The sequence below is a fragment of the Nipponia nippon genome, unplaced genomic scaffold, assembly GCF_047370975.1.
Source record: "Nipponia nippon isolate SJK-2023a ecotype South Korea unplaced genomic scaffold, ASM4737097v1 scaffold_2, whole genome shotgun sequence".
Taxonomy (NCBI): Eukaryota; Metazoa; Chordata; class Aves; order Pelecaniformes; family Threskiornithidae; genus Nipponia; species Nipponia nippon.
This window is the reverse complement of record NW_028262336.1, coordinates 14610364-14625634: the sequence shown is the minus strand read 5'-3', so window position 1 is coordinate 14625634 and position 15271 is coordinate 14610364. Positions and strand designations below refer to the sequence as shown.

General features: G+C 38.2%; 1 long non-coding RNA gene across 2 annotated transcripts in view; it reads left to right on the top strand.

The window, feature by feature from the left end:
- The window catches only part of LOC148055663 (uncharacterized), a 76465-nt gene extending 63824 nt beyond the window's left edge, over window positions 1-12641 (top strand). For both annotated transcript variants that reach the window (XR_015704790.1, XR_015704789.1), the window contains 2 exons: window positions 10282-10841; window positions 12142-12641. This is a non-coding gene — a long non-coding RNA (uncharacterized LOC148055663). The remainder of the gene's footprint in view (window positions 1-10281; window positions 10842-12141) is intronic.
- The last annotated feature ends 2630 nt before the right edge of the window (window positions 12642-15271 follow it).

Below are 15271 nucleotides of genomic sequence, written 5' to 3'. Positions count from 1 at the left end.
TCTTTTGAGAGAATGAAAATGCAGGTCACATTCATCTTAAAAGAGAGGGGGACCTGATATGGTAAAAACATCAGCATTTTCAAGACTATTCCAAGAGAAAGGATTGGGCTTACATTCTAGGCGTAGGGAACTTTGAAGGGAAAAGGTGCGTTGAAAAGTTGTACATAGTTAATATTATTGAAAACGTTGATCAAGTGATGTGTTGGGAGGGCAGAAGATTGAACAGCTGATAAAATGGAACACCAGAGTTCCTACTGTTTTTTTCTAAATTAGCAGCTTCAAGCTACTGGAAATTGTCCTTTTCCCCCAAATATTTTTTTGACAGTGATAAATCAATGATCTTGAAAATGAGTCAAATATTAGGGTACAGTCAGTGAGGGGAAAAAAATTAGGGATAAAGCGGTAATTCTTAATGGGAAAGTGTGAGTCGTAAAGCAATGATACTACTCTTCCTCCTGCATCTTAGCTGAAAATCAATAAATACGATTTCATAAGATGGCTTGAACCAAATGACCATTTTCTTCCACACTCCTGTGTTCCTTCTCACAACTGTGGGCTTCACTTTTAACTGGAGCCATCTGTAAGAGGACTTCGATTGCCATAGTAAGCTAATACAGCTCACGACAATGTGAAAAAAATTATCCTGCCAGGGTAGCATGTTTGATCAGTTTACTTTATGAACAGAAAAGCACCGGAGCTGGCCTAAAGGGGAAGAGTGTGGGAGAAGAGGACAAATAATAACCACGTGCCTTGGACTAGGGAAGGGGAAAGTAAAAGGATGGCAAGCGGTTGATGGCAGAGAGATGGTGGAAAGGAGAGTGAGAGTAGGAGCTTTTTTCTTTTAGTAGTGGTCAGTTTTTAATTCAGCTTAGTTCATCATACACTTTGCTAAAGCAAAGACCGCTATTTTGCTTTTGGTTATTTCTGAACTGTAGGATTAAACTTTGAGGCTTTTCTGTATGAGACTACTGGCAAAGTAAGTGTTAATGGCTGTCCATGAATTTATTTAAAGAAAAATACCACTTAGTTTCATATTACAATAAATATTTAGTATGCAGAAAATAAGAAGCACAGTATATGATAGAATGTATGGAATATTAGCAAAGTGTTTGTTATCTGACAGTAAATATGGAGGAAATCTTCAAACAAAGTTTTCACTAATGTGTATATATTTCAATATAAAGACTTGGCATCATTTACATTTCCATACATACTTCAGATAGAATTATTCTGCCCCTGGTTGTTGTTCAAAGTTATCATTTCAGGCTTCATGTGAGAGCTGTGTATGTAGTTTAATGCCATTTAGACATTTAGCATTTGTGAAATACAGACCCATATTTCATGTAGTTCTGCCTCTCAAGTAAACCTCAGTGCTACAGAGGGGGCATTTACATTGTGTATGTAAGCAATTTGGAAGATGGATTTGATTCTTAATTTATCTTCTGTGCAGGTTATAAAATTTCTACTCCTGGCCTCTAGTGTCCTCTAACTTGAGGTGTGAGTTTGACAGGATACATCTGCTTACCTCTGTTGTACCATATGAAGATCTTTTTAGGATGTTACTTTTACTCACCTTCCAGTATTTAGCTGTGGTTGAGTTAAGTCAGCTGATTCTCAAGCACGTGGTAAGAAAGTGTTTCTAGTGGCAGTAAGGTTGGAATTGCGAACTTCTGTTGTCTGCTTTTCTTCTGTTCCCTTGCCAAAACACCACCCCCAGGCTCTGCTGCGCTTGAAATTGAGAAAAAGAGGTGAAAGAGTTGTTCTCTCTCCTCTGGGGGAAGAGCTGGGGAGGGTGAGGAGGAATTCTCATCATTTCACTTTCTTTTCCCAGGTTCTGATACGGCGCTCCTCTCGGGGAAATCTGTGAAGGAAGTAAGGTGGGGAGGACAGCTCAGGTGTAGAGCCCTAGTTGAGCAGTTAAGCTCTGTAGGGATTGGAATGGAAAGTTATGGTTCTTTTGTGAACTTGGAGTTCAAATATGTAATCTTAAAGGACATAATCATGTAAACAACCTGATTTAATTGTAAATGATCTGGCTTGGAGAAAAGGAGGCTGCATAGCCAGACTAATCCCAGGACTTCGTCAGCTAACTTGCTCTGCTGAGCAATGTGTACACAATGTGCCTGTATTCATGCAAATAACTTGATTTATGCCCTGCTTCTGTCACCACATTGTTGGGCACAAATTTTAGGAAGTGACTCATTATTATTTATAGGTTAGATTTCCTGCAAGGTCATCTTCCTTATATATGGGCAAAGAAGCAGTGAGAACATCTTGGAGTTCCATGTTATATTTTGGGATGCCTCACATTAGCTCTTCACTCATGCAAACCACCCTGTCTCTGAAATAGTTCTCACCATTTCTGTCCCAGGAAAAGCAGCATGAGTTTGTGTGCAGAATAAGACCAGTTCCCCGTTCACATTGTCCAGTCCAGTTTTTTCTTCCAGTCACATGTCTAGCTCTGAAGAGAAACCTGGGAAGATGAGATTGAGTAAGATGCTGCCCAGTCATTCCTGGCATTTTCGGGGGAAGAGAGAGCGAGCAGTGGAACTGAAGTGTAATTCACAGATAGGAGAGGTGAAGCACCTTTGGCTCTGAGGTTTTTGTTTTCCTTTTGCCCACATGAATCCTCAATATTTGTCGTCTTGTTCTACTGCTGGAAACCTCCCTGTCAGGCACTAAACAGTTCTTCTCTTTCACTCCCCTTTCCCCAGGAGGACTTTGTAGGTCCAGGGGGGAGAATAGTGGATCAGCTCTTTCATGACACAAAAAAAGAACAGAAGCCCAGTATTAGAGAGAGATGCTGAGCATGAGATTCACCTCAGACTGCATCCATCCTGTGTTGCCATATGTGAGACGGAATAACAGTGCACGTTCTTCCATTTGCTCACTTACTATTCCCCAGAGAAAAAAGGTGGACCTGCTACTGTGCCAAACGAGAGTGTATTAAGAGTGATTCCACTAAATAAACTTTCACAGGTATTGCCTAGCACAACTTCTCCCTCATCACCACGTGGGAGATTCCAGGTGCAGCCTGTATCACAGGGCTCGGTGTGTGGCCTGTTCTATATGTGTAAGAAGAAACTTGAGAGATTCTGTTTCCCTGAGCAAGGTACACTGAAAGTATAGAAGAGATTATTAATGGGTTTAGGGTATGAGGCATTAATAGTTCATTTAGTGTGTTGCAAGATTCCCAAACTGAAAATAGGGACTTCCAAAAGTTTAATATGGAAGAAACATGCAGAATGTTAATCTTTGCATGCTTACAGTTCCTTCTCTGTGAGAGGCTAAGCAGATACATCCCCAGGCCTAGATTCCCAGTATGGAAAGCTGCTGAAAGGACAAGTTAATTGCATGCTGCATTGTGAACTGCGGTTTAATGTATTTTTTTTTTTTTAATAAAATCTTTGAGTATGTTTTGTACAGCAAGACTCAAATAAGTGAGCTGAGAAATCTGCAGTAGCCTTGCCCCGGTTTGCTAAGGCTGGTTCATGTGACTAAAAAGAATAAAAGGGAAAGCCTTACAAGATTGTGAGTATGGAAGCTGTAGTCTTATTACAGAGTGGCATGGAGCAGTACAGCTTGCTACACACATTCAACAAGTATCTGAGAAGGTGTATCTTTAATAAGTCAGTCCTTCCATTCCTTCGCTCTTGAGGTCCTTGCTAAGATGAAGGGAGTAGTTGGGTTGCAGTGGTATTGCATTACTGTGGTAGGAGTTACATGGAGGGGAAAATTTGGAGGATAAAGTAATGAATAGATTCATCCTTAAACTTACAGCACTTTCTTCACTTACATGGCAGGTGCTGCTCCTGGAAAAATTAAGTGCCTTTTGCAGTTAACATCATAGCCTACAGCTAATACTGAGCCTAACAGTGACTTTGGAATGAATGCCAGCTTGTTCAGTAGCGCACTTTTGCTGAGAATTCTCAGAGAACGGGATACTTGTTGGGCTGCATCTTTTAGCAAACCAATTCTTTTATCAGATACTCACTTGAATAGATTCTGTTGCATTTTTATTATGTACAGAGCTGTGAAGAATGTTCAAATTAAATTTGGATAACGGCCACAACTTCTATTTGTTGAAAGCTTTAGCTGTAATGGAGAGAAGTGTATGAAGAGGAGAGAGGAATGTTCAGTGAAGACTTACATGATGTAGTGGTACAGATCTTCTGAACAAAAATATATTCTCCACTAATAATTTACAAGGCATAGTAAAAGAGGAGTAAAATACCTCAAAGTCTGCAGAGTTGAACCGTACCCATGTCACCATCTCCACATATGTGTCTCCCATCATACAGTAATAGATTTGTTGCCTGAAAAATGTTCCGTGTTCTTTCATTTTAGCTCATTTGAATATGATATGTGAAGCACAGGCATGCTGGCGAGGACTCTTGGGAACCTCCTACCTCTGTTGGAATTCATTCCTTCTAGGAGTACTATTAGACCATCTGTAGGGATGTCTGGGTGCCATAAAATGATGCCTGAAAAACAAATTATGCCAAATGGTGCATATTTTCAGAACACATGATGCGGATGGATATACCCTGATGTTTCTGTAAGCTCTTCATACCGGTGCTAGTAACAAGTACAAACAAGAAAAAAAGAAAAGCTGCTAATTGAGATTGAGTTACATAAATAGCTTGCTGAGGAATAAAGCCCAGTCCCCTGTACGAACAGCTCGGTTGTCCTCATCGTGTTTCCTCAGCAGATTAGCTATGGGCTGAAGAGGGAGCTCTTTCTGAGCTCTGTCCCCCTCTTCCCTACTTTGTCCTTGTGGAGTCAGCCATGGTGACTATGTATATCTGAGCATTGCATCTAATACTGTGTTATGGGAATGGTGCAGTAGTTTATTGTTGAGGGTTTTTTTGACAATGGTGCACTTACAAATTTTTCTACCTAATCAGGGTGACACTTGGTGCAAGGGAATAATGTATCTTCTTCAGCACCTTGAGTTGGAGTAGAGCTGGGCTTCTGAGGGAAAATACCAGTTCCGTTTGGGAAATTATTTTTTCCTTCTCACTGTCAGATCAGACTGTTGAGGTTGTGTTTTTGTTCAGAATTTTTTGTTTTTGTTTTCCACCTTTCTCTTAGCACTTTAGAAATCTGACAGAAGAGGCTATTAAAATGCGTAGAATCTGAACAACTACAAGTATAGTAATATTTTCTGTAGAGTCCACTGTCCTGACACTGACAGGATCTGGACTACAGGAAAATACTACACTAGGTAAGTGATTTGTGTTGCAAGTACTTGTTACAGGAGAAAAGACGCTTCCTCAACACTTTCCTTTCGTAAACTATTATTTCTTAATGTTAGTGAGGTACTGGGAACATTGTTAGAGCCAGGCTGAAATATGGAGGGACGGAGCAGGGACAGGAGGTCGAGTTGGTGCAGGTTACATGCTGCCTGGTCTACTGCAACACAATTTCATGAAGGTTTTCTCTAAGTTGTTATATGTGAAGCCCCAGTCAGCCACATTTGTAGCGAGTGACTCATCAGTCATGATACTTTTTGTATCATACTTTCTTGTATTTGTAGCGAGTGACTCATCAGTCATGACACTTTTCAGTAAGTTAGCATTTTATCTCTTACCAGGAAGTTTTCTGATAGCAATTAGGCCAAAGTGAACCCAGTAAGGATGGAAAGATGACAATAAGCTGAAGATTAATTCCCAGTAAACTGTGTAGTAGTGTCAGAGATGAGGATGAATTAGAAGAATTTCTCACGGACAAGTATATGTTTCCTACTAATTCAGTCCCTTACTATGTTTTCTGAAAATGTAGGATTTTTTTTTTTTTTTTTCCTCTGAAGCATGTATTGCAAATGAAAAGTGTATCAAACTTGCCTGGAAAAGCTGTTGCTGTCTCTCAGTTTGAAATATAACTTAATTCTCTTATATCAAACTCGACCATCTTCTGTTTCATTGTCAGCTACCTGATACTTCTGTTCTTACTGATCTCCAGTCCCCTGGCGTATCAAGTTATCTTTGTTTCTGATGAACAAGCATGGTGACCAGGGCATGACCGTGCCACCTTCAGTTCATGGAGTTTCCAGGTGACAGTCCTGTGAGTGACAGAGCAAACTGATCGGCTTTAAAGGACAGTTCTCTGACAGTACCCAAAGGTCACATCTTTCTCAGAGTAGAGCACACTGGGAATTAGTATGTGGGCAGAATTAATGCCAGGATATTAAAAAAAAAAAGTGGATGTGGAAAAGCAAAAACCCAAAGAATATGTATGTTATAAAACACAGCAATTTGGACCACAGCAGGGCTTGTACTATGATTAAAGTGTTTCAGAAGGTTGATAATACTGCAAAAACTAATTGATATTTTATTTAGACAAAACCAGATAAACTACAGGTGTTATCCTAGATGTGAGAAGTTTAGGGAAGACTTCTTTTATTCTTTACCCTTTACAGATTTCAGAGATATATGAAATCTGGCAGTTGTCCCCAGGGAGACTGCCACATTTTCAAGCTTTCCTTTTTTCCCCTCCCCTGGTTCTGTGTTGTTCCCCACCCTCCCGCCCCCCCCCCCCCCCCCCCCCAGTCTTCAAGGCCCAGGCCGTTGCAGTGGGGAGAGTATTTGAAAATCTTTAGTAACTTCTGGGATCTGAATTCTTCCTGTATAAATGAATGACTTTGGTATTTCCTTCAGTTTCTGTGAGACTGTGTGAGCTACTTATTCAGTATACTTTATTCTCTCCCTGATTGTTCGTTATCTGTTGTTACAGCTTAATTTGTATGCATTTCTTCAGTATTCAAAATAGCATGACAAACACTTGGTACAAACATGTCTTCACAAAGAGTTGTCTTCAACTGTTCTGTCTATGTGCTTGTGTGATTGGTCATCTTGGTCATATAATACTGTATCTGCTTGCCAATTTCACAATTAAAATGGTGTAAACTGAGAAAAAGGAAATTCCAAATAGGTTTTAGGGATTTCCTTAGGTGATGTTTTTTTCTGTGAATGCTCCTAAGACATACAAGTAAGCTTTTATATCTACAAAAATTTTAGTCATATTTAAAAAAAAAAAAGTGGATCAAGAATATACAACTAGAGTTCATGTATGTTTGTCTCTCGTCCTATAGTGTTTTTCTCGTCTCCATCTGGTCTTTTTTATACTGGTTGAAGCATCTAATTAAGGGCTAAGAACCAAAGTGACCAGAGGGTGAGTCTCTTTTTCCTGCAGTTCTTTATTTTTTGACAGTTGGTTTGTGGGGAAAAAAATACATCGAGTATCTTTACAAACTCATGTGTGTTCTGTATCCCAGTGACTAGAGTGCTCATCCCAAAGGAGTAAAAGTACAGTTTCCAGAATGACACCCTACAAAGACTTTCCTTTTCCTTTTGCCTGTGATAGAAGAAAAAAACCCAAACAAACAAAAAACCAACCAAACAAACAAAAAAACCCCAAACTTCATCACAGACCTTCAGTTCTACTTGAAGGGAAAGGTTGCTCCCCTTGTCCCATTCTCGTAGTCATCAAATGCACTTTTTTATTTGCAGCTTCTCTCTGGAGAAATTTATGGTAGTGTTTTGTCTTGAGGGCACACAGCGTATCTAAAAGGCTGGTGGGTTTTTTGTGGCTCACTACATACTCTGAATGAAATGCCTTGAAATTGGCTTAATTTTCTGAAAGGGCTAAGCACCCACTGTTTGGTAAGCGGGGCCTCTTTTAAGATCTAACAATGGGCAAACAAAATCAATTTGCTGGTAGAGATCTCAGATGGAAAAATGTATACTGAAAAAGGATTAGTGCAGTAATAACCAGATCTTGATTTTGATGTCGTGGTATGAGATTTGATGTTACTGCATGGTGCACAAAACACTTCAGCTGTGGTCTTCAGCAGGGATTTTTTTTATCAAAAAATACTCCTGTTATTTCTTACCAGGGAAATAACACAATTTTCTGTGGACTGATGGTGCCTTTCTTAACAGTAGAAAGTGGCTGTAATTCCAAGGATACTGAATATGCTCTTTTGGAAGAGGAAAATGTTAAGAAAGAGGATCACCTTGGAAGCTGTGTATGCTGATGTTGGGATGTGCCTGCACAAGTAGTCTTACAGGAAAAGCATATGTAGATGTTAATTAAGATAAGCAAAAGTGACCACAATTGGCTCCTTTAGTAGAGGCATGTAATGTGAATTCTTGTCTGTGCTCCAGAACATACCAAACTGTGGTATTCAGAGTATGTTGTGAGGTTTTATGGTTGCCTGGCAGAGCTAACCTCTCTGAGGAGAGCTCACTAGTCTGGGTGAGTCTACTCACTTACGCAGCCATGGAGGTTTCTATGCTGCAGCTCCTTCTGAAAGAGCCTGCCGGGGACTGTTGTTTGAACAGAAATGCTACAACAGAAAAGGAGGGGGGTGGGGAGAGTTTGAGTGTATCTGCACATATGTTGCTAATACATTGACTGAAAAATAGTGCTGCTCTTCCTTGATGTAGAGATATCGATGATGGAAAGCAGGCCCTAGATGTTGTATTAATTCTCTGTGGTTGGACCAATGTAAGGTTTACCTCTTGAACACTACAGAATTGATCAAATACAACTTCTACTGCTAAGAATTCATATTTAATTTTATTCTACTTTATCAAAATACCTCATTTGCACATAAATTCCATAATGTGTTCACCCTGTTTTGGTGTGTTGCATTAGACTGTATTCCATAGGTGACTGTTGTACAACCATGAAGTTATCTGAGCAATGTTGTTGACGTAGGAAATGACTAATTGTTGTTAGATTGGCTTCAATCAACTTGATTCTAATGGAAGTAGCATGCTTCTCTATGAAGTGAAGCAGTGTAGTAAGTGCTTATTCATTACCATTGGACTGAAAATGTTAAGGCACAGTACTTAAGAGATCAGGGGGACCTTTGAATTTTTGATAATAACTTGTTGCAATAATAGGTTACATAAAAATGCATTGCATGATATGTAATAATACAGCATATAATAATATACTATATGATAACAGGTTATGTAATAATATGAAACCTTATGCATAAGTACAGTGAAGAGTATGATTCAACCCTTCACTTATTCCCATGATTTGGTCAGGATAAGCAAAACCAAAAAATTATCCATAAAATACAGAAATTTAAATTTAAGGTATGCTTTCCCAGTACACTGAGCTATCTAGACATGTAATTAAATTACACCTGTACATAATTTAATAACTGAAAGAGAGTGGATTTAGATTGGAAATAACGAAAAAAATTTTTTACCATGAGGATGGTGTAGGACACTGGAACAGATTGCCCCGAGAAGCTGTATATGCTCCAGCATTGGAAGTGTTCAAGCTCAGGTTGGCTGGGGCTTTGAGCAACCTGATGTAGTGAAAGACATACCTGGCTGCGACAGGGGGGTTGGACTACGTGATCTTCAAAGGTCTCTTGCAACCCAAACCGTTATATGGCTCTATAATTTGAAGATAAAAAGGACCTTTTGAAATCTGATCTGAAACATTTTACTCCATAATGCTAAACTATATGTTATAAATAACTGCTTATGATAAAATCAATATTCTATAAGGTAGATCTTTATTGTGAACAATCTTCTTTAAAAACTACTCTTAAATTTAGATGTTGCTAATACCAAATTTAATGTTTTGCCATTCAGTCACTTCCATGATTGCTGGTACTTAAACAGAGCTCTTAAACCCTACCATTTTTACTGCTGTTTTATAGTAGTGTACCTAAATGTTTATCCATTTGTTTCTAAAACCTTAATACATCTTCATGATTATTGTAGGTGGCATTACAATCATTGACTATAGACAAAGCTATTCAACACTTGCCATAGTAAAAGTCTGCTTTCAGTTGTTTGGATCTTTGCCAGGCTCTAGCCATTTACACTTCAGTGTTGCCTGCCAGGCATAAGTCTTGGGTAGTTTTTATGACAGGGGAAAAAAAAAAAAACACAAAGAAAAAAGCCAGTTCAGGGAGGAAAAAAATGCAGTGAACACTTTTGCTGCTTCCCTTGGATTTAGAAAACAAATGCTGTGCTAAATGAAACATATATCCATCTATCCATATGTGTTTGAGTGGATATGTATGTATGTGCCCATATATCTCTCTGTTTCTCTGTTGAGTGGAAACCTGTTCTAGATGGGCAAATCTGAATGGCTGTATAAATCTGCTGTATAAATAGTAGGTATTCTTAGAGCTTGGCAGCTAAGTTTTGCCATTATTGGTGTACATTACCTATAGGGGTTGGAGATCTCTGCTCTCAGTCTTCTCATTTTTTTTTGTTTTGTTTTGTTTTTTCTCTCCTGCAGGGATAAATTAGGAATAAACCAGCAGAGCTCTACTGGAAGGCCTTGAGTGCAAGATCTAATCTGCTATAACAAGTTGCCTATATATTAGACATCCTCTGTTGTTCTAGTCTGAAGAGTTACATTTTAACATACTAGTGAGAGTTTTTTTAGATAACATTAGATAACTGTCTGGGAACAGTTACGTGTTTTGTGTTAGTTCTCATCATTTTTGTTGTAGTAGCCTATGAACTTTTCAAGTCCTACTTGAGGTCTGTCAGTGAGGGGGAAAATATACACACAGACTGTAAAAGTCTTGCAGCTGTCAGCCTACAAGAAATATTTCAGGAACAAAAAGTTGATAAGGAGATAAATCAGGTGACAAGATGTGCTTAGCACATCCGAGGATGCATTGCTCAAGACTTTCGGATGCCTACAATTAGAGAAAATGTATCCTAATCTGGAAAGTATGATCAATACCAAAAGATCAAGTAATATTAAAGGCTGACAATCAAGATAAGACCGGAGAAGTATTGGAGATGGAGCATCACTGCAGAAGTTCACAGTATGTGTGGGCTAAGAAGGTAAGCTATCATCACAGGCTGAAGCGGATTTCATCGCTTGCTGATTTTTCAGATAGCTATTTCGTCACGGTCAGTAGCTGAGGTTACTGATCGGAAAACAAAGGTACCTACTCTCTTAATGTGTACTTCAATGGTGGAGAGAAACTTTCATGTAAATGCTAGCCAGACAGCAAGCAGAAGGGCGCAGCCTGCTTGTTTAGCTGCGAGCAACATGGAAGGTGTAAGCTTGAGGATGAGCAGCTCCTGGCAGTGAGGATTAGAAACTTAGAAGGGGAAAAGGGGTGAGCAGCAGAAATTGGCATCTTGGTTCAAGGCTGGAGCAATTATTTGGAAAGGAAAGAAGAAACAACTTCAGGGGCCTTTCTCGAGGTGAATAGGCCTAATAGGTCACCACCACTAACTTGTGTCCTGCTCCATTTTGACACTGATCTGCATACCAGAGGTTGAGTTATGCTGTTCCTGCATTCTCACTGGACATCTGTGGAATAAATACTGGTGTGGAGTATGTGTCATCCTTTAGCTAATGCTGACCTAGGAAAGAGAGCAGCCTGTTTGTGAGGTAATAGAATAACCGGTGCCTGTGCCTAGGATGTAAAGATTTGAAACTTTTACATGTATTGAATGTAATGCTGAAGTAGACAATGAGAATAGCAGCCTGTAGGGGAAAAAAGGCTGAAAAAATGTTTTAAGGAGAACTGAACAGTCAGGAGAAAGCAAAGACAGAGAAGAAAATTATTTGAAAGCCAATTCTAATACCTCACTGAGATGTAATTTCTAATACTGTTGTTAAAGTAGAATTTTATATAGCATTTTTATAAGGTGCTTAATTTACTCTGTCCCTCTCTCTCCTGCAGTGAATAGATTATTTTTTATTATTTTAAAGCAAAGTGTTTGACAAAGGTTAGCCCTGTGTCACATTCAGTTTTTTAGGGACTCTAATAAGAGATCACTATCTAATTAATTTCCTGCTCTGTGATGGGATATTTTTTTTCTGTTCAGTTATTAGTATTCTGTGTTGTCTAAACAGACATTATTCAGAAGTACAATATTGCTCCAACATGTTACTTCCAGTCACCATTCATGTGCTAAATATACAGTGTTATTTTGGAGACTGAGGTGCAGTAAGATACAGTTATCACATGTACTTTGTTGTAGTTTGTGCAAATACTGTCCCAGCTTGTTCTAATTAGGGATGCACAAACTCTATGATAGTGAGTATTCACAAGTCTGTCCGATTTTTAAAGCTTTTAAGTCCTTAACAAGTTTGTCATTGTTTTTTGTTTATTTCTTTTTCCTTGAGGAAGAAGAATTTGACAACCACTCTCATGGACGGCTGTTGCTCAGAATAGCTGTTGTCTTCATCAGCATCATTCAGGATTGGAGCTGTATTGCCTCTGTGCGTCTTGGAGCTCGGAAGCATTGAACTTCTCTGGTTTGGACTCTCAGTTCAAAATTAGACACAAGGCACTCATCTGTCCTTATTCCGTTGTGTTATTGTAGGTACAGTCTTTAAGATCAGTTTTCCCTGAATGTATACTGCCCCAGTAGTTACACACTTAAATTCAAGGAATAATTGATCTATAGCTGTCTAATTTGTAGATTTAATTGGGTCATATTACATTTGTCTTCATTCAATTTATGTATATTCTAGTTCCTAAACATTAGGTTCATTCTGAATTCTCTTTTGAGTGAGTATGTAATACTGAATGAATGCGTTTAATGGCTATGCTTAAGGGCTTGAACTCTTTTGCACACTGACTATAGTTGAAGTCTAAGAAATAAAGCTCTAATACTATTGTACAGTTAGGAAGGATGTTATTGCTTTAACTGTGCCACTGTTTTTGTGGTAATAACATAATCATGTTCATAACATGATTAAACAAATATATCTTCAGTCCTTGTCTACATACACTCACTATTTTATTTTCCCTCCTTGTAAAATTATTTGCTACCAGTTCTGTTTCAGGCCGCTCTGTTGGCAAAATTACACATGACTCAATATCATGTACTCATCATTGTTGAATTCTCTTAGCCATTATTAGCCCTACTTTGGAGGTTTAGATGAATCAGACACTCTGCATTCAAGCAACGTGCTGCCAGATCTCAGTGACATTTATTTTACACTAAACAAGGTTCATTCATTTTTATCTTAATTGGTGGGTTTTTTAGTGCTAATATTCATATCTATACTAAGCATTACAAACAATCCTGCATAGGGGTGAAAATAAGAAAGATTTTAAAATTTTATTTCTACTGTATGCTCAGCACCAAATGACTTAAGACTTAAGCCATGCCGCTTGATAAGCGCATGAAGATTCTCATTATTTACAAGGAGGCAAGTAACTTCAAGCTTTTTGTAGTAACTCGAGCATGTAACTTTGGCTAAGTCAGCTTTTCACTACCTTTGTGGTTGTCAATGACCTCTCCATAGTAGCTAGAATCTTAAGAACCTGCATTATCTTGGTTTCCTTTTTCAATTGTTGTTTTCTGTTGTTTTTTTGTTTGTTTGTTTGTTTGACTGTTTTTCCACTAAAATTAAACTTTCTAGTTTTTGGGATAACTAATGAAAACTTTCTTCTGCCTTTTTCTAGTTGGAAAGAATTTCCTTTCTACCTGGCCTTTGTAGGAAGGGGTGTCCCCAATTCCTGTTACGTGTGCTTTGCTGATTGAAAGGTGATGCATCCCAGATGCCTCCTGTTGCACTCTGGCTCATTCTGTTTAGGTTAACAACCTTTCTTGCATTAGTAAAGCTGTGTGGAGGGTGCCAGCAAGGCAGTGCTAATAGAGAAGTTACTCAATTCTAGTAACTGGAACTCGTATTGTTGCAGAAACCGTTCAAGTTTTCATGCACATAAGCTTTTAGGCCAACAGGAATGTGAGGATTGTTATTTTCTGTACTGAAAGAAAAGAACAAACTAGAAGCATCCAACCATCTTATTTTGCAAGTAGCACCTGTTACACATGAAAACTTCAGAACTACCTGGCAGTGTCTCAGATGTTATTAGTCTGCTTTTACATGAAAGATCAGTTGGCGACATTGGTTACTGTTGGAAATGAAAAAGGTTATTAACCCAGGACTTTTTTTTTTTTTTTTAAACCGAAAAAGCTCTAAAGGAAAGGAGCTAAGGAAAGGCTATAAAGGAATAAAATTGGTAACAATGCACACTTAGTGGCTTTCCATAATTCAGCAGCCAAATCAGAAGAGAAAAAAAGATATACAGTGCATTATCATTAAAGAAGGAGATGTACCTAGAAGGCTGGGAAGAATGTATAGGGTCACTATCTGCAGCCATGGAGATGAGTTGTTGTGCAGTATAAACTTGAATTGATAGTATATTAATTTATATCTAAAATATGAGGCAACCCCCCCATGAAACAGTACATGTCAGGTACTTAAAAAGCCTTATATTAGATGTGAAAGTATGGAATGGTTTGTGCTTGCAGCTGTTACATTATTTTAGTAGTAAGGTAATACCTATATATTTATTCTGAACTACAGGCTCAGATACAGGTAGAAAGCCCACCATGGCATTTTTTGGCCATGGTGTGAAAATAATACCCTCTTGCAGCCACATTTTCAGTTAGAAAGCTGTGGCACTGAGGCTTCCAACTCTTAAAATTTACTGTGGAATCTTCCTCTACACAGTTCATATAGAAATGAAAGCAAAGAAAGGACATAACTGATTTGGCAACCAGAGTTTTTCCATAGAAAGATTATCTTCTTGGGAATTAAATCTAGGAGGTTGTTACAGAGAGTGAACAAACTAGATTTAGTTAGCAATTCATTTTGACTTCAGTTATTATTGAGCTTTCATTGTTTATGACCGTCTGTGTATGAGGTAATGAGAGAAATAGTTGAGGTGTCTAAGTATCTGAAGATCCATTACAGTTTTGCAGCTCATCGCCAGCATTCCTCTTTTTCTTTTTTCAGGCCTATCAAGCAGTTTCTGGGAAGCTGATGTTAAGTGAGGCATGGTCTGCCATGGTCCTCTAGAAAGAGAATTGGCTCTGACCTCCTTGACAGTAATGCATTAAAAAAAGAAAAAAATAACCAACCAAAACTTAAAAAAAAGCCCCAAACAGTTGGATATTAAAAAAGTACAACACTGTACTTCTTCTGGTATTAAAAAAAAAATCCAATACTTGTTTAACTTCTACCAATAAGATTGAGTGAATTCCCCTTTCTAAAGAAGATTTATAACACTTTTTTTTCTGTGTCCAGATGATTTTCTTGCTACTCAATAGCATTAACACTGTATTAAATATAACCTTGTTTTAAACAAAACGAGTTCTGTGTTGAAGAATCAAAAATCTTAATGTCATAATTTGGATTAACAAAAAGTAGATTGCTGGTTTCGATAGTAAATACGTTATTAGAACTTTCATGGCAACTACATTTTTTTACATGTCACAAATATTGCAAATATCAA